Below are 19,360 nucleotides of genomic sequence, written 5' to 3' on the forward strand. Positions count from 1 at the left end.
ACCAGCGATACCTGACTAGTGTGAAAACAACCAGATGGACTGGAATATTTTCAGGAAGAGAAGGTAGTTTTTGTTTTCTCGTTTCTGTACTTCAGTTAAGGCATTCTTTCTTTCTTATCCATTCCCTGTGAGCAACGAACACTGCTAAGATGATGTGTTTGTATGCTCGATGTCTGTGCATGATGCAATCTTGGAGTGACATGCTGAAAACAGCAGTAATGGATCTATTGCAATCTCCACATTTCCATCGACTTTCATTTCCTGAAACCATACATTCAAGAGCAGAGATCATCCGCAGACATTTGGAAACACCCAGCATATGATGAGGGAATATTATTCCTTAAAGTGTTTCTAAAACGTGCCGAACACACGTTTTCATCCTATATTTCTCATTGCATCTGCTTTAAAAATCAATTCTGGGAACACCCTTATGGGCAGCAGAGCGCAGTTTCACCACAGGCTCTGCAAACCACATCTTGAGGAAACTGCAGCAGATATTGCCGGTCCCCCTCTGCTGCCACGCACCAGGAAAGGCATCTCTGGAGACGTGCAGAAGACACAAACGGGCAGCGATCCCTTCTGCTACTCCTTGTGCGGGCGCTTGTCCCCTGCCTGCATGGAGCTGCTTGAGCACCATCAGCAGGTCTGCGAAGGAGCCTGAGTGACTGCTTGGCAGCAGCACAGCAGCGATGACAGCCCAGGTGTTCCCACCTCATAAGCACGCTCTACCTCATCACCTTAAAAGTGAACATTAACAGCAACATTCCTGACTTACATGAGCAGTCTTGAGGCCAGGGAGAGCAGTCGCCACTTCCCAGCCCATTCAGCCCATGCAGCACCAACCCAGGTGCCTGCAAAATCCTTCCTAACACTGGTTGCCTTTGTGCAGGGCTGTGAAAGAAGCGTTCAAATTGTTATGCTAGGGTAATACTAGCACGACAGCAATGTAAACGGCACATTTTCCATCAGCCCTAACCCAAAAAGTGATCGCGTTACAAAATTGCTGGGACACCTTTCTAGAAGTTGCTGTGCTCAGGCCATGTCCCAGGCTGAAGTTCAGCACCAGGTGTTTCATTGTCAGCAGCCACGCTGCAGACCTGCAGCATTAATTAGCGTTTGGGGGGGCCTGCTGCCAGCAGGTTCTCTGCAACCACGGGCTGTTTTCCACAGGAATATATGTGGGTTGTAAATTGGATGCCTCTCTCAGGAGAGCACTGGAGTCCAGCACTGTGTTTAATTAATCTCAGTGCTTTAAGGCCTGGGGGAGGCTTGTGGCAAGCCAGTCTGGTGTGGGAGACCCTGAAAAACGATGAGACACCGCATTTAAATGGAAGGAGCAGCTTGTTCCTCACTGCTTAAAATGAGGATGTTTAAAGAAGCTTTTCACACATTTCAGTCTGCATAATCAAACAGCCAAATACACCCACGTTCATTGGATGCTCACTTTGAGTTTTCGTCAGGAAAAACTTCAGGGAAATAACGTTTTATGAAATTACCAGCCACAAAGCAATGGCAAAAAGCATTAAATGCTCTTAACCTTTTCCCATAGCCATTGACATACACATTATATATAAACATACATATATATATGCACATATAGGCACACAGACACACACACAGACTCTGTTCGTACCTCTCAGTACAAACTTCCCTCTTCTCCTGTCCTTTGAGTACACAGTTATATGGATGTGAACTTTTACCTAAATCTAGGAACAAATTTCACTGAGACTTTCTCAGGAAGTTCAGAGTGTTTTTCCTTAGTTCTTCTCTACTGGGACAGTTTGTAAGGCATAAAGATACAGAGAAACAAAAGAGTCTGACTTAGGCAGCCAAGCAACTCCCTTTGCCAGACCGCAGCCATTCTCTTTAACCTTTTTCTTTCCTTCATTAGGATCTCTCTTTCTAAAATCCTCACACCTGTTTTGAGTACGCCCAGGTAAGTGCCTCAGATCTCACTCTAACCGTTTGAGAAGTCCTCGTGGATGTCTGTGAAGGTAGTAATGCTGGAGGTAAATGTATTTATTGATTTATTCATTCACTGAAATGGGCTAAAATTGCTCAAAGAGTAAGTTATGATGTCTTAATTGGAAGAGTAGAAACCTCTGAATCAGCTTGAATTGTACTTTAAGTACTTGTCTGGCTGTGCCTGTAAATAACATCTAAAAGTAATGCACCAACTCTTCCTATGAACATAGCCTGTACCACCAGTCAGGGAAAGATAATGGCTGCGAGAAATGGCCTGAGTTTCTATCCGTAGGTAGTAAGATGCTAAATCCTCATAGGAGCAAATTCATTGTCAGAGATTAGATAACAAGAAAGATCTCTCTCTAAATAAAAACCTCACTCTTCAGCCTGGGGTTTCCATGGTCCTTTGGAGACAACAATGGACAATTAAGATCCTTGGTAGTCCTGACTACAGCCAAGCTCTTGGATGACTTATGGGGCTGTGGACTTGGTATTTGAGAATGAAAACGCACCAAGAGAGAAGTACTGGAAGGGTGCCAGAAGCTTCCAGAGTTTGAATCATCTCTTTACCTATAAGCTCAGATAAGATAAATCTCAAACATGGTTTCTGCATCTGCAATATCTCCTGTCCATCTGGGTGCCTGCTCACCAGTGGCATTCACATCATGGGGAAAGGCGTACCACACTAAGCTGAAACCCAGCTGGTTATAGCAGCCCCTCCACATTCCCCAGCGCATGGGGAATGAACAGTGGGATGGACTGTGTGGCATTCCTTTGAGCCCAGGCTGAGAGCATAAAGGGTACCCTTGCCCAATGACACTTCTGTCAGATGAAGCCCATTCTTTGGCACAGAATCATAAAATATAGGATATTCTAAGTTGGAAGGGACCCACAAGGACCATCGAGTCCAGCTCCCGCTCCACACAGGACCACCCAAAATTCATGTCCAAGAGCACTGCCCAAATGCTTTTCGAATGCTGGCAGCTTGTGGCCATGCCCACTGCCCTGGGGAGCCCATTCCACAGCCTGACCACTCTCTGGTGAAGAACCTTTTCCTAACACCAACCTGACCCTCCCCTAACGCATCTTCATGCCGTTCTCTCGGGCCCTGTCACTGTCACCAGAGAGCAGAAATCAGTGCTGTCCCTCCACTCTTCCTTTGAGGAGCTGTAGGCCATCATGAGTCCCCCCCTCAGTCCCCTCTTCTCTGGAAAACAAAGTAAAAATTTTTGCTGAAGTGCATGATGTTGCCATGAGCAATGGCCCTAACTCTGCCCATGGCTTTCAACATCCTCCTCCCCTCTCACTTGTTCCTTACACACAAGCCTGAGAAATTGCAATCATCATAGTTAATTTTAAACAATATCAGAAACACTCAAATGTCTTTAAAAATCCTTCAAGAACATGTGGAAGACATAAACAAAGGAAGGGCTGTGTCTCTGTGGCTGCTTGGGAATGCATGCTCACTAACAACACAAAGCCACTGTCCCGTGAGGGGAAGACTGATCTCTATGCTAGCTGATGCAGTTAAGTTAGCAAGGTTATTTCCTTGCCAGGGGACATTTTCTGTCATTTCTACTTAAAAAAAAAAAAAAAAAAAAAAAATTGGGACCCATAAATCATCTAAATTGATGTATATGTATGCTACCATCTATACATCCAGACACCACCACCGCATTACACCTAATATATGCACGTACATGGACTGAATTAACTTGATTAAAAAAAATCATGTATCTTCCCAGCAGTCCATCAATTTCTATAAAAAATGTAAACTGCTATAAATGACGACATTTGAATCCAGCAATGGTCAACCTGCATCATTTTCAGGTTGTTTTCAAATGACTCTGTTACGCATGTTAATCTCTCATTGTCAAAATTCGACATGTCTTATGCACCCTGACAGCTCACCGTATGTCCTCTCATCAAATATTTTGATATGGCACATTTTAAAGAGGCAGGTTTGCTTTGATCCCTCTTCTTTCATTACAGAAGATGCAGCAGTACAGATAATACCTTCCATGTGCGAAGGCACGCACAACGTATCTTCAGATCAGCAGAGCAGTGCTCTGAATACCAGAGGCCAGATGTTTCCAGAGCAAATGCTCAGTGTCCTCACAAATTACTGTTAAGGCCTTGCAGCAGCCACCCCAGACACCTTCATATGAGCAAGCACCAGGGTTAGGGCTTTGCAGTGTTTGGGTTCAGCAGAAGCCTGTTGCTCTGCTGCAGGAGTGACAACTTAGTTTACTGTCACCAGAGTCAGTGAAAAAAACATTTCACAATGAACTGACCCATTTGTGCAACTGTAGTGCTTACAAGAGGGGAAAATGAAATAGCTTCTTAGCGCGGCTGTGGATCAATACATGCACTGAAGCACAAGATTTTCTTCCGTTCCTTTTCCTTTTTCAAAACCACAGTGTGTTATTAAGGGCAAAACTGACTGAGTTATGTTATTGAAGAGTAGCAGCTGTGCAAATCAGTTCAAATGCAGTGCTTGATCTGAGCATGGCTGGTCTCATTTCTTCTATTCCCTCTTAGGAGGGAAAGCAACTTTCTACACTGGTAGAGAGTGATGGGACAAGGGGGAATAGCTTTAAACTAAAAGAGAGGAGATTGAGAGTAGATGTTGGAGGGAAGTTTTTCACAGAGAAGGTGGTAAGGTGCTGGAACAGGTTGCCAGAGAACTTGTGGATGACCTGTCCCTGAAGGTGCCCAAGGAGAGGTTGGATGAGGCCCTGGGCAGCCTGACCTAGTGCTTGATCGAGCGGGCCTGTCCTAAGGAATAGAACAGTGTCCTCATATCTGTAGTGGGAGAGAAAGCAATTTGCACTAGGACAGGACCATGGATTTCTGGAGAAGACTAGGAGTAAGGCTTGTAGAGTGAGCAGGACACAGAGGTCAGCAGTGCTTGCAAGGTAAGGCAAATAAAGGAAATTAAAAACATTCAGTGCTTTTTTATTTTTCAATTACAGTATTGTAACTTTGAGGGGACAAGTGAAATGACTGAAGCATATTACATGGGCCTTCCAGCTGTGTCAGAAAGCAGACACCAGCTGCCTCAGTTCTTAACCTCAATCTCAGAAATCCCTCTCCTAGCCTTTCTTCCTTATCCCCACTATGGTTTGTTCACACCTTAATATTTGAAAGCTGAACGTTTTCCAGCCCATTCTTGTTCAAAGAGTCCATCCTTGTCAAAAGAGTCCATGCTCTCTTGTGAGCCACTTTTGCTGTTGAGGAAAGGCATCGCTTGCTGGATGAGGTCTGATGGTTTCCCTGTTCTCCTCTGGGCCCAGAGGGAAGCACCAAAGGCCTGGGGATGTCCAGAATTGGGGAAGATAGGGCCTGCAGTGCAAAATGTTTCAGGAGAGCTGGCAGCTCATCTAGAGGCTCCTTTTGATCTCCCCAGGACACAGCTGGGGAGCACCAGACACACCCAAGTGCTTATCCAACACAGATACCCGGGCAGAACAGAGAGCTGGAGAGGCTTGTGTGTGCATATTTAATAGACAAGTACTGACTTGTTTTATGATCCTTATTCATAATTTATTGTTTGAGAGCTCAAAAAATTGCCGGTGTTCTTAATAGTTTTGCATTCAATATGTTTCCACAACAAACTAGACAGGAATGGGTAGAGGGAGGAGAAAAAGGAGGCTACTTTTTTGGCTCCAACCTTTGGATCATACAATAGGGCAAAGAGAGGACCGCATCTCCTCTTGGCAAGCTCTACTTTGGCACCGGACACACAGAAGCAGAAAGCACACTTCATTTTGCAAACATAAACTTCTCATTCTTCTCTCTCTCTCTTTTTTTTTTCAAAGATTCTGTCCAAGAACACTGTAAGGATGTAAACTGACTTTTCAATCACTTCCCTCCTCACCAAAGGAACAAGATTGTATAAAGAGCTGCTGATAAATGCTATATTGTTGAGCCAACCCTATTTATGCCAAGAAAGACTTTTTCATTTTTTCCTCCCTCGTCCTTCTCCCAATATTTTTCTCTCTCAGCCTTTTAATAAGGCAGTAAGGGAGAAAAGCAATGATGCAAAGGGGCAGAGGCTCACTGTGACCATATAAACATCACCCCCAATGTTTGGATCCTGTTATGCAGTAGTTAATTTTGTGTGTCATATTTTATGTCACACTTATTTGCCTTAAGTGCAGTGATGCACGTTTCCACTCACGAGAGAGTCTCTTCTGAATAACAAGGCCATGAATGTGTAATAATAAAAGTATATTCCATGTGGCAGGGGCTGTGCTAATTAGGAAGACTTAAAAATCCCTGTCAAACACTGTAAAATGTTAAAATGCTCATATAAATATTTAATAATGAAACTGATAACAAACTAGTTGGAGGTGGCTTGGGGAAAACAATCATTTGAATAGTTTTCTGAGTGTGAGTTATGAAACAGTCTACAGTTTCTGCAAAACATGCTATTAGCAAATGTTTCATCTGGTTGACACATCTCTGATGAAAAGCTTGATGTGATCTGCAGTCTAGCACACTCCAGCAGAAACATGTCAAGTTTGCCCACTGCCCTTTGCCTTGGCTGCCAGCTCTCCGGGGTGCTGGACCAGCCATACTGGCAAAAGGGTGAACAGCCACCTCCAGCATCTGGGGAGCTGGCACTTCGTTATGTTCCTCCCCAAAAACCTGAATCCAGGTGTTGATGTCCTCCTTGGTGCTATGGGCTAGCTGCCAGCTTTAGGACACCTCTGCAGGATTAAGTCACAGGACAGTTACCTGCATCTTACACACAGGAAGATTCAGAGTCATGGCTATGAGTCATTCTCAAGCTTCTGCCCTGCAGCCTTGGTGCTGCTGTGGGACCAGGGCACATCCCTCCTCAGCAGGCACTGCTCCAGGGGATTAAGAGCAGGATACAGCATCGGCAAAGCCACCGCACACTGAACACTGCAAGAGGCAATGCCCAAACTATCAGGTTTCACCCTTTTCCTCGTTTGTTTCCTAGCTGCAGTACCTTCCCCAAAGCTGCAGCACTGTCCTCAGTCATAACAGACTAACAGCTTACTTTGATTAAGGAAGAAATGATGAACGAAAGTATTTTGATGAATGCAAACTTCATTCCAGACAAATTAATTGTGCTGCTCATTTATGAGGCTAAGCCAGTGATAAGAATCATTGATGGGAAATCTACTGAAACTCCAGAGATGCTTTTCAGGAACATAGGATTGCTTCCAGTTTTTCAAACAGCACTTCTGTGGCAGAGCTCCACTGACTTCAGTTCTACTGAGCATCAGGTAAAGTAATCCAGCCCCAGGCAGTGCTTTCTCATTAACAGAGAATTTTTATAACATAATATTTCATATTATATTTCACGTAATTCCTTAGAAAAATTCCGAAGTAAAAAAAAATAGCTTTCCACTAAAACAAAGGCAATTACTTTGTTCTCCTATATTACATTATTATCCCACATAATAAATGCATAGCTCCCTGGGCTGGGGGAAGTATAAGGTCTAAAGAAAAATGAAAAACACAAGCTCTCATCTGATACCAGTTCCACTTGTGAAGTCCAAGATAATGCTACTAACACTGGTGTGGTGCAGAGCAAAGTATGTTCTAGCACCCATTTTTGTGAAACCCTCAAACAGCAAAAGACTGCCCCACTGCTAGAGGACAGGCTGCCCTAGCGCTGCTTATCTGCAGAGCTAAAGAACTGCCCCAGCTCAGGGGTGACCTGGATGTGAGTTTTAACCTATGACTATTCAACAGGTCCAAATTCCTTCTTAGAGCTGAATCCTTTCCTCAGAGGCAACTTTCAGGATAGATTCAGGAGAAAACATACGTTCCTACAGTTAGCTATTTTAAATACTGATGTCACACAGAAATTAGACACGAAGCGCAGCTGGATCTGTCTGTAGCAGAGCTGAGACCAGAGAGCCCGTCCCCTCACCTCACAGCCTCAAGGAACGGATCCCAGCATGGGGAGCAGCTCGGGTGCCGCTGCCTTGAAGAGAAAAAAGGAAACTGGAAATCCCAAGTTAGAGTGAATGCCCCGCTGCACATCCCAAATCCTGCTTGTTACCAGCATCCGTGAGAACAAAGAGAGCATGCTCCATCCTCACAATGGCATGGAAACGTTGCTCTCTTGAAACACAAGAAAAGTCAGGCCAGAGAATAATGGATCTGTCTCACTTCCCTGCCCTGCACTTTTTCAAACCCAAATCCTGTGCAGGTTTTATTTAACCCTGGCACACAGCTCATGAATTGCTAGCAATACGGGAGGTGTTGGGGTAGCTAGCCAACCTGTTCACCTTCTGTTCTTCTGCCAGAAACTGAAATAAATATATAAAGGGAAATATTTGAAGGATAGACTCAGGAGACTCCCTCAAGGGTTGGAAAGTAACATTCAGCTCCCCTGGAGTGCATATATATGGGGCTATTAGGACCAGCTGAATCTCTAGACTCATGATATATTATTATGTCTGTGTTTTCTTGCAAAGCAGGCTACACATGGCAATCTGAATCCTGACCATCTTCCTCAGATCAGTTAAGTGAGCTCTCTGGTGCGGAACTGATAGAAAACAGAGTATTAGCTAGGGGGAAAAAGTAGGAAAAAATGTCCTTCGACTTGCACCCCTCCACTGAGTTGCAGCTTGCTTCACCTTGGTTCTTGGGTAAGGTTTAACTCTCCTTAGATAGATTTTTATTTAGGCTCCTCGTGGCTCAACATCTTGGGTTGCTACAAAGCCAAACCACCATGAAAGTTGGTATTTCGCCCTGCCATCAAAGATGCATCACTACGTCCACAGCTCTGACTCAGTGGCTAATTTGTTTCTTCTGTTTTAACACCTATTGTGAATGATTTGAGGAAAGCAGTATTTTTGTCTCTAATATAAAAAGGGAAATAAAAAGTGAACAAAGATTACCATAAAGCGAAAGTGTTTTTTCTTCATTATGAACTTGCTTTCTTGCATCATTATAATTTAACTTCTGTTAACTCCATTTAATGTTTTCCCTTAGCTTTGTTCTATTCCACAGTACTTTGAGAAAGATACTAACACAATGATTTTCATTCTCTGCTTCCTACCTCAAGCACAAAATTGCTGCACGCAGATTTCTCAGCAATTCAAAAGAGTGTTTCACTGACTAACTCTTGGTCCACCAGCAAAACGGTTCAGATTTTCCTTTAGTTTTATCTGTAACAACTGTTTATTATTTCTACTGCCTCTGATCCCATTGCACAGAGATTTAAAAGGGCTTATTCATGGTTGTGGCAATAGAAGGGGGCTCTTAAAGTGATCCTACAGCACAATAATACTCTGTTTTGAAGATTCAATAACTCCTTTTAAAGCAGATCTAAATTTTAACTTACAAGGCACCTGTCAATATCTTTATAATATCCTAAGGAGAAAAAGAACAGCTCAATGAGTAGGCTTCAGGAGTCCGGATCTTTAGATGCAATAGAGGAAAAGGGAAGGAAAGAAAATGATCCACCCTTAGTATTGTGTGGTGAAGATATTCCATGGGGACTTCTGAAATCTGAAGCATACATTTAATAATGCTATTCAAAGACGTACCAATATATAGTTAAAGTAAGTACTTTAAGTACTTTTAGAATACTTCAAGAATTTCAGAAAGCAAATGAACTTTAACACAAGACAGTAAGCAAACTACTTCAGCAGTCAATCCACAGATCATGATGACAGGAACGGAAGAATATGAGCCACTAAAAGTACCAGGGAAAGTATCAAGAAGGATACAAACATGGATAAATCTTTATTCCAGACATGGTAACTTGCACTGTCCAGATGCATTAGATCATGAAACCTCCCAGGAGAAAAGAATCTATTTTTACTTTCCTTTTACCTCCTTTTACCCACATCTTCAGAACACGCCAACAAACATAGCTGTGTACTCTGTTATCAGATCTGCTCCATCACCAATTAGATCAGACTATGCATCCTTCATGAAGGAAATCACTTGCAGGGGTACAGTGTGTGCTGGCAGCAAGAAGCAATAGTGCTAAAAGTCCGGTTGGATCCTTGTCACCTCAGAGAATTCATTGGATGTGGCAGGGTGCAAACTGTCAGCTACGGACTAGTTCCAGAAGAGAACAGGGCCTCCTGGTGGTACTGTAGCACAAACAGTTAAGACTGATGACAGTACCAAAGACCACTTTTTTCAGCCCCAATGGAACAGGATCTGCTTCATGGTGTCTTTTTTTTTTTTCACATGAAGAGCCTGACCAAGCACGGAAATAACCTCCGGCTCTTCCCACTTTCCCACAGCCCTGTCAGGCAGTCTCTCAGATCCTCTTATGTCCGGCTTCTGTAGCCTCCTGTGCCTGTGGACAAGGGACCTTAGAGGCTGCAGGACTGCGTGGGGACTGGGAGCAGGGCTCAGCGTGGCCACAAGCTCACCAAATGGTTCTGAGGCACAAGCAATGACACAGACAGAAAACTGCTTCTAAAAATTGCTTCCTTTATTCAACTCAGGGGAAGAAACGCCTCCTGTTGACAACGGGCCTGAAGCTTTCATCTTGGAAGAGCACTAAATAAGAGGTTTTCGGATGCCACGCTGTTTGCAGAGGTGATTGCAAGCCACAGAGCTGAAAGCCAAAAGCTGAAAATCAGATGTCTCCCAAGCCTGAGAGTGCCTGAACCTAGTATTTGCTCACTCTGCTATATATTTAAATATCACAACACAGCTTCCTTCTGCATCTTCACATTCTTTTCCCTGGAGCCACAAACCAAATGCAGTGGAAAGCTGATCGCAGAGGCCTGGAACAAAACCCAGCAGAGCACTTCAGAGGGCAGAGCTTTTCTCTGAGAATTTAGAGTACCGAAAAGAAAGTAGAAGATGCAGGGAAAAGAAAGTGTCAGGGCACATCAAGGTGGTCAAGAGAGAGAACTCCTACCTGGAAAGAGCATTATTTTCTATTCAGACAAGTTATTTGATAATCATAAAAAGCTGACAATCTGGCTTTCAACCACCTAGTCCAATAAGAACCTCATTACGCATTCTGATCATTTTCCTACACGAGGACACTCAGAGGAGCAGAGGTTGAGTGCCAGTGGGCTCTGTGGTGTGGTGTAACCCAGCAGCCACTCAAGCCCACACCGTCCGTTGATCAGACTGCTGAAGTGGGATGAGGGGGAGAATTGGAAATGAAACTGAACAGGTGGGAAGAAATAAAAAATATCTGCAAAGACAGAAGACAAAAAAGGAAACCAAAACACAGTGATAACACTACGTAGAGCCACAGTGCAATTACTCAACACTTTCCAGCAACACACAGCAATAAATGGTGCGCGTTTCTTCATAACCTAATCCAGCCATTCCTACCTGAATTTACGCCCCACCCAGAACAGTGATGAGTTGTAGGCTTTTATTTAAGTATTACTTATTAATTATAGTAAGAAGCAAGTGTATCTTCGCAAGCCATGTCACAGTGGGATAGAGGTGCAGCAGCCCTGTCACAATGGCAAGGGATGCAGCAGCAGCCGCCATATCACTGCCATGTGGCAGCGGGAAGAGGTGCGATGGCGGCTGCCATTTGGCTGCACTGTCACTATTGTTCCATGGTAGGCACCATTACTCTAAGACAGGAGAGCTCAGGGCAGCTGCTTGTCAAAGAACCAAACCCTCTAGATGCCTCTTGCCAGTGTTTATGCTTCCTCAGACACCAAGCAGAAATAAAGGCAGAAGCAAAGGAAATGAAGGGCCTATTTTGGCCCAGTGCACGGCCTCTATTACTTACCCAGTGGTGAAAATCATACGCTGATATGGCTCTTAAAGGGGAAGGAGGTAGGAAGGAGGCACACTGGTTACATCTCGCACTGGTTCCATCTACATGAAGGGGAAAGAGAGACCTTGAGTTCACTTGGAATTAAAAACGGACAAAAACATTGGATAAATAGTTGGGACTTTCTTCAAAATCCTCACTCTAGAGAAGGGATGATGGTAAATTTTGTATTAGCTCTTCACTCGTGCCCTATGCTTCTGCCATATGCTATGGTGCCTTCCAATTTAAGGTTTTACTCAAAGGGTTATTTTCTATTTTAAGAAACTACCTGACATTACAAAGATGTTTACTACCTCAGCCTTTAATGACCTGGCCCACAAAGAACCTTGTTTTGCATTGCAATCACTTTCCTGCACATGAGAACTCTCAGAGAAGCAGAGGTTGGGCCCCAGTGGCTCCATTCTGTGCTGTAACCCCACAGCTGCTCAGTTTCCCACTGCCCTCTGCTCATTCTCCTCAGGTGGCATGAGGGAGAGAACTGGAAATGAAATAGATTCCATGTGCTGTGGTAAGAGCTATTTACCAAGACAGAAGAGGAAAATGGTGACAAAAATGCAACAGTAAGAGTGTCAGCAGCTTCAAGGCAACTACTTCCCACCCACTGACCAATGCAACGCCATAAATACCACTGACTGAGGGGCTAAGTGGGATGCAGTCTTGGTTCCTGAGCTACGTAGGGGATATGGAATGCAGTGTATCCTGGCCTAAAGAGCACTGTTCCTCACCTCTGCTCTGTGGAGCATTAGCTCCATGCCAATGGTCAGCAGTGTGGTTGCTCTCAGTCTTTCTTCACATCTGTAAAAAGTAAAGAACGCTATAAGCATTATAGTGCTGCAAGAGGTTCTGCAGAGATAAGTCAAAGGCTTTTGATGTTCATAGACAAAGAAGTATATGGATCCTGAGATCTTTTAATTACCTTGAGTAAAGAACTGGACCCTCACAGAACAATCAACACTTGACTCTGGATGCCCTTCCTGTAGATGTGGGCAACTCAGCACGTAGTGACATTCAATTCATTCAATTTATTGTATTTCTACTATTTTAAACTGAAAACTGAAATAAAGAACCAGAAGTGTGGGTTGTGTGTCCTCAAGTGCCCTCAAATGGATTTTCCTTCATACTATTGTGTTTCTAAAAAAAATAGCATATATTTGATTATATGTTTTAATCAACCTCATTATTCTGGACTCTCAGTAGACACAGAATATGTCTGACTTGCTCAGGTCAGTGCAGAAATGAGAGAAATTGTTCAAATACAGTGGTGCAGCGATCGTCTCCAGGATCTCATGGAGGACTCCACTGATGCTTCTTCATGTTTTTACTACAGCTGTCCTGAAATTTTTTATATCCACACATGGAAACCAGATTCTAAGTTTCCATGCTGCACGTAACATCTCTGAGTTTAACCAACTGGAAGAAAAAAACTCTTTTATTTCCCAAAATATATAGCTCTGAACTGATTTTAAAATGTATGAAATATGCTTATTTCTGCTGTGTAATTCTTAACTCCTTCCTCCCCTGCCTTGCAGGCTATCATGAGAAACCTCTTTTGTTATCTGGCATCACCTGTTTCACATATGCTGTCTCAGTTGTCAAAATGATGAAAAGTAAATCCTCCTGCTGAGGTGTATGAGAAAAACATAGCATTGCAGACATGGAAGAGCCCTTTGATTTCTCTCAGGCTTCTAATATTGCAACATTTTAAAAAGAAAGAGGCAAAAAGGAAAACAGAATCAGTCTTTCCAAAAGGTAGGGGAAAAACATCCTCTCGTTTAGATTTTGTGTACTCTATCTGAGCCTCCAGAAAAAATAAAAAGAAAAAAAAGAAGGAAAAAAAAGTTTGTTGTTTGCTTGTTGTTTGTTTGTTTGTTTGTACTTTAATCTTATGAAAAGTACTGTTGCTGATCTGGGATATCTTTTTTTCCATCAATTGCATGTGATAGCAAGGGATGGATAATCACAAAGCAAAAAAAAACTACCCAAGAATTCTAATCAGAAGTAAATGGTTTCAAAGGTTTAAATACTGCTACTTTGCTTTAAATAAGTGTAATGGTCCCTTAATTGTACTATTTGCAGAAATGTTCTGTGGTGACTTCTGGCTTTCTGATACCTGACTGCTCTCACATACTGCCTAAGCAATTCTTTCCAGTGTCTTCAAACAGTTCTCCATTCTGTTCTTCAATTGCTTCAAGCATACCATTAGCATGAGTGGGAGTTGCAAACATGCCCTATTCACTCACTTAATTGTCTGTTGATACCCTCAAAAACTATTTCATCCATATAATCAGCAATCTTCTCATTCACTCAATTTATTGTATTTATACTATTTTAAACTGAAAACTTTTGTTTATATGGCTATGAGTTTTATTTTTCTTGTAGTTCACAGAGTCAATAATGATTTTAAATAAGAGTGGTCAAATCTGGATCTCTTCAGTTTATTCAGTACCTCCCTTCATCAAACTACCAAACTATGTAACTTAAGATGCATATGGACTATGATGTTGACACAAGAAAAAATAGCCTGGTCTGGTGGTTGACGACTCTGCACATAGCAGGGGGGTGGAAACTACATGATCACTGTGGTCCTTTTCAACCCAGGCCATTCTATGATTCTCTGATTCTTCTACTGATCTTTTTGAGTTGAAAGTGCTTGATGTTTTCAGCAGCACAATATAGATTTAGGGCTTGGTCCATACATGTAAAACTCGAGCACAAAGAAGGTAATGAGCTAACCTCTGAGTTCCCTCTAAGCCTAAATTAACATTATTCTCTGAAAATGAATGATGTTAAACTCTTTAAAAAACAAACAAAAAAACCACTTACTACTTTATGCTATTTGATGTATACTGTGGTATTCTTTTAATACAAAGTCTGGCCAGCAGGGCGAGGTAGGTGATTGTGCCCCTCTACTCTGCCCTTGTGAGGCCCCATGTGTTTTACTGCATCCAGGCCTGGAGCACCCCGCACAAGAAGGATGTGGAGCTGTTGGAACTGGTCCAGATGAGGGCCACTAAGATGATCAGAGGGTTGGAGCACCTCTTCTATGAAGAAAGGTTGAGGGAGTTGGACTGGTTTAGCTTGGAGAAGGCTCCAGGAGAGCCTCACTGCAGCTTTCCAGTACTTGAAGGAAGCCTATAAGCAGGAGGGACACCAACTTCTTACATGGTCTGACAGAGACAGAACAAAGGTGAATGACTTTAAACTAAAAGAGGGGAAATTTAGGCTAGATGTTAAGAAGAAATTCTTTGCTAAGAGGATGGTGAGGGCAGCACAGGCTGCCCAGAGAAGCTGTGGATGCCCCATCCCTTGGAGGTACTCAAGGCCAGGTTGGGCCCTGGACAGATTAATCTGGTGGGTGGCAACCCCGCCCATGGCAGAAGGTTAGAACTAGGTGATCTTTAAGGTCTCTTTCAAGTGAAGCCATTCTATGATTCTATGACTCCATGAAAAACTGAAGCAAGAAAAGAAACCAAATACAAAAAGCACTTTGCTACTGAGAAAGGTATCATAACTCACACACTGTGCAGGTATTTGGGTCCTCTGCCAGAATTCAGCCCACGAAGCTAATGTACTGCCAGCCTCCCATCAATTTCAATTGTGTTGCTGCCCCTTGAGAAGTGCCAGCTGGAAGATGAAGCGGTTTTGCAGATGTTATTTGGTCATCACCAAACTCCAGTTGCTATTTTATATATTTACTCACTTTATTCAAGGTTAAACCAGCTAATTCCAGGCCAAAACTTCGCCAATTGCTCGCCACATTTGAGGCTGACAGCAGATAACTGGGTAGATGGAAATGCAATCAGTCTTAATTTGGACACCACGCTAGCAGATGACAGCCACAGCTGCTCTCGGCCAGGCAGACTGTGCAGTGCACAGTAGCACAGCCCACTGCGGGGAGAGAGAGACCAGAATGAGAGCATCGCAGATTCTATTTTCTTCTTGCTTCCCTTTTTGGAAGGTGGGGGATCTTCAGTGAAAAGCCAGATCTGCACCTGCAATTCAGATCAGGTTCAGTTAGACAGAGACTAATTTTTTTTAACCCTATTTTACCATGGAAAGGGCAAGCAGAATGTCACGAGATCGATTTTTCACTCAGCATTTCTTTTTCATTTTTAGCTGAGCATATGAGTACCAAAGTATCAAGGATCAGCAGTGTCAAACTTGAATCCACTTTTTAATCCTGACTGTATGTTGCAGCTGAATTTTAACATTCTCTCTCAACCTACTCTCCCCGTCCAAGATCCTACCTTCAGGAGCTTCGATCTTTCCTGAAGCCTACACCTACCCACAGCACACCTGGGGAACACGACTGGGAGCAGAAAAAGGGGAAAAAACCTCATCATTTGATGGTGTTCAATGAGTTAATTTTGATCTGGTTTATACCACTGAAAAGTCCAATTACATCAATGGATGAGGACAAGCAGCAAGAAAGAATGATCTGATGGAAGTTAAATTCAAGTGTCCTTCATGTAATGTCATCTCCACTTTTAAAACAAATTCCTGCTATTAAAATTCCATTAATTTCTAAATTGCTTAGAGATGAGAATGGGAAGAAACCTTGAGCTGTCCTAGTGTGGCATTGGTGGCACACATAGAAATAGTGATTCTGACCTTTCCCAGTGGTATTAGCTAGTTTAAACAGCTATTTTGGTTGAACTCTCCCCTGCTGAAACACCTGGCTAGGACACTGGCAGTCAGAAAGACCCTGCTTCTTGTGTACTTGTATCATCCAGCTGGAATCACAAAGAAAACTCTAAAGAGGTTCCTCACTGTATACAAAGGACAAACTTAGTTCCCAGCGTTCCCGTGATCTCTCTGACTTCCTTTACATAACTCCTCCTTCCTTTGGGACATGCAAAAATTCATTGGTGAGAACAGGAGCAACATGATGAATAGTGGCTATGACAGACGACGAACTTACTTGGAGAAATAACACATTCATCTTGCTTGATTTAGAAAAGCTTGAATTGCTGCAGCGTTTTCAATCACGAACTGGGAAATTTAATCAGTTTCCTTCCATAATAATTCTTTTTTGCTATGAAACGTGACAAATATGAAAGGTCACAGTGAAGTCAGCGTACTTGATTAAGAAGGAAACCCTTTCAGCATGGCAGTTTGGACTGTGAAGAAGAAGCACACTGAACTGCCCTACAGCCAGCCTGGGTTTAGAAGGAACAACTGCTGAAGAACTTTTTTTATTGTGGGGGAGGACAAGTGGTTTGTTGGGTCCTTTTTTGCTTCAATGTGCAAGTCTCGAATCAACTGTGTTGAAGTGATGGCATTAGGCTAGAATTGAATGAAGGTTACTGATTTGTGAGTGAATTACACTGGGAGAAAATAAAAAGCAAAATGAGAAAAGACAAGACTCAGATTAAATTTTTAATAAGGAGTATTTAGAAGCACCTAGCTTCTTCTGCAAAGCCAGTGAATCTTTAATGCAAAAATTGCTTCGAAAAGGCAATTATCCCAAAAAGAAATTACTCTGCTCTGCAGCGGGACAAAATTTAATAATTAAAATGTACACTGAGAGATTTTACTGCTATTTTAAGTACTTTCGTAGTGCAGCCTCAACTATGAAGGTTCAAGCTGTTGCCTCCATTACGTAAGACTAGCAAGCAGTTCAAGCTAAAACCCCGGTAAACCCGGCTGTTCTAGAAATGTGACTGCCTCTAGCAAGTGCAGGCAATAGCACATTCTCTGGGAAAACCATAGGAAATGTTCTGGGGGCAAGCGTAATGCAAAGATGGAAGTGTTAAAAATAAAATACCCCAGGCCATCTACAGGATGAAGGCTTGAGCACAGTGCACAGTCTACTTACCCCAGATTTCCTGACTTCTCAAGGCTAGACTTTCCATCTTTCAGGGACGGAGGGCCAAGCTACTAACACATCAAGCCTTAGCTGTGGGGAAGGTAATACGGTGGTACCTGGGAAGGGACGTGAGTTCACTCACAATCTCCACCAACCAGCAATGGAGCAACCAAGAATCTCACAAATTTGACTTCTCCACAGTAATTTCTTATTCCTTCTATATCGCTCTACTGAATGTGTTAACAGACTATAAACATGTCCCTTTTACATCCCCTTCTTCTCCAGTTTGAATTAACACTAAATTATCTTAGGTAGGGTGCCATGGTAACATGTTAGAAAGGGAAGTGACATTCATGCATGAGAGAAGGATCCAGTGCCAGCTCTCCTCAGCCAGGAGCAGTGTTAGACAAATAGAAGGTGCAAAACAAGCCATGACCAAACAAATCCAAGTTGAATATCACAGCGCTTTCTTGATGCACCCAAATTGCAGCAGATTTCTAACAGCTGAGGAAAGTGCTAGTGCATCTCAGGTGGGACATTTTAAACAACTTGTCTGAAAACAAGGCAAACAAAAGGGGCACAGAGACAGCCCTGTATATTACCTACTGCACAGTGCCTCCAGGCTAGCAGTTTCCAGATAACACTTGCTCCAGGAGCCTCTTCTTTCCCTTTTTTTCTTGCCCTTTCCTCTCACTTCCCTTTGCTAAGTTATTCTACACAAATATCCATTCACAAACGCTCAAAAAAGCAGGGAGTCTTTTGACTTGATCAGGAAGGAGGATGTGTTTTTTTGTTGCTGTTTTCTGAGAGGATGTTTTTGTGGTAATCTGTTTTATTTCTGATAGGGTTTTTTTTTTCCCCGTAGTTGTTCAGGAAATCGTTGCTCTCTCTGTATGGTAGTGGTTGCCCATTCAAATACTCATGCACAACAGCAACTTACTCAGCTCTAGTGATGCTCTCTAACTTTTTCCCAAACCTTGACAAAGATCATTTGGAGCTTCCAAGCTTCCAGCAGAATTCTGTTGTCCTCTTTAGATCTGTTTATGAAACTCTGAAACCTTTTGTCTGTCTGAAATATGAGTCTGCAATTCTACAATTTTCTCAGTACAGTTCAGGTTGAGTGGAACTGAGTGGAAAAGGCTGAGAAGGAGGAAAATGTGTTTATTTTTAGCTGCATGTGATTAAGATGATGCTGCAGAAGAAATCAGAAAGACACAGCAAGCAGAGGAGCATATTAGGGAGTCGTATATCTTACACGTGGTGATTAAATCTAGGCAATCAGACTTCTCATAAGAGGAGGTGTGGAACAAGAAAAGAGTTAAGAAAGAGCAAGAAGTGGATGCATCTCAGCCATTTGAACAGTGGGAAGAAACTTAAAGACTGCCACTGAGACTGGGGAGAGAAGCTGCAGCTTCAAAGAGACCACAGATTAAAAGAATTGAGATTAAACAGACAGAGGCATTGGCCCTAAGCGTTCAAAGGGTTATAAATGTAAGCAGCACATCCAGTCGGAGTTACCTGCAAGAACAGAGGCCTGGCAGAGCGGGAGCCTGTCTGCAAGAAGTTGTCTTGGACTGGGAATGGCCAGATTCTGCTCACTGAGGAAGTGGAGGGATCTGGGCTAGGATGGCTCCAAAGGAGGATCTGAGGTGGTGTGGGGGCTGCCAGCACTAGAGTGACAGGGAAGAATGCTGCCATGACACAACTGCAGCTGCATCAGAGGTACTTTCTTTCCCTGGCAGTTGTTTCTCAAATGAGAAGTATACGGTCTTCCATCAGAATACTGGAAACAAAAGAAGAATAGGAGTGTTAACAGG

At 43.0% G+C, this 19,360-nt stretch overlaps 1 long non-coding RNA gene across 4 annotated transcripts in view; it reads right to left on the minus strand.

The window, feature by feature from the left end:
- Positions 1-19,360, minus strand: part of LOC418209 — a 110,468-nt gene that overhangs the window by 68,103 nt on the left and 23,005 nt on the right. For 2 of the 4 annotated variants that reach the window (XR_005862150.2, XR_005862146.1), the window contains exons 2-5: positions 19,062-19,326; positions 15,251-15,726; positions 12,460-12,529; positions 11,690-11,778 (exon numbers count right to left, since the gene is read on the minus strand). This is a non-coding gene — a long non-coding RNA (uncharacterized LOC418209). Of the gene's footprint in view, positions 1-11,689; positions 11,779-12,459; positions 12,530-15,250; positions 15,727-17,552; positions 19,040-19,061; positions 19,327-19,360 lie in introns of those variants that run through there. The other 2 variants (XR_005862147.1, XR_005862149.1) reach the window with 2 other exon arrangements.

Source organism: Gallus gallus, chromosome 1 (assembly GCF_016699485.2).
Source record: "Gallus gallus isolate bGalGal1 chromosome 1, bGalGal1.mat.broiler.GRCg7b, whole genome shotgun sequence".
Lineage (NCBI taxonomy): Eukaryota > Metazoa > Chordata > Aves > Galliformes > Phasianidae > Gallus > Gallus gallus.